A 660-nucleotide genomic window follows, 5' to 3' on the forward strand; every position below is an offset into this window, starting at 1 on the left:
GTAAATTTATGTAGGCATTGAAGTAAAATCCCACGTGTCCTGTCAGAACACGTCTCATTCAAACCCACACTGAGAAAACCTTTTTTCAAACCCAAATAGCTCATATTTCTCTTGCAGTTTAAACTGGTCTTATATATACATGTAACTGAATATTTCAGGTTTAGCTACAATTAGTAAATTAATGTAGGCATTGGAGAAAAATGAGACGTGAAACCCACATTCGGAAAACCTTCTTTCAAATCTAAATAGTTCATATTTCTGTTGCAGTTTAAACTAGTCGTATAAATACATGTTACTTAATATTTCAGGTTTAGCTACAATTAGTAAATGCACAAAAGCGTTAAAGTAAAACGAAATTTATGTTATGTCAGAAGTGGGATTCGAACCCACGCCCGGAAAACCGGACTGCGACCTGAACGCAGCGCCTTGGACCGCTCGGCCATCCTGACTTTTCTTATTCACTTTTAGATATTTTTGTTACTTATTTTACTTTCGGGGTATTGTCCTGGGTAATTTGCCCACATCATTGGTTTTTTAATATCCTGCACTTTCAATATTTTCCTTCTGACGCAACAGTACACCGCTAAGCTTTGTTCTTCACTAGCCGAGAGAATAAAATGCCAAAACACTGTTGCGTCAGCGAGATCACGTGACTATTAT

The 660-nt window shown here is 37.1% G+C and overlaps 1 non-coding gene across 1 annotated transcript; it reads right to left on the minus strand.

Moving 5' to 3' along the window:
* Positions 1-365: 365 nt before the first annotated feature.
* Positions 366-449, minus strand: Trnal-cag. Its single transcript has one exon. It is a non-coding gene; the product is annotated as a tRNA-Leu (tRNA).
* Between the last annotated feature and the right edge of the window lie 211 nt (positions 450-660).

This window comes from Limulus polyphemus, unplaced genomic scaffold (assembly GCF_000517525.1).
Source record: "Limulus polyphemus unplaced genomic scaffold, Limulus_polyphemus-2.1.2 Scaffold96066, whole genome shotgun sequence".
Lineage (NCBI taxonomy): Eukaryota > Metazoa > Arthropoda > Merostomata > Xiphosura > Limulidae > Limulus > Limulus polyphemus.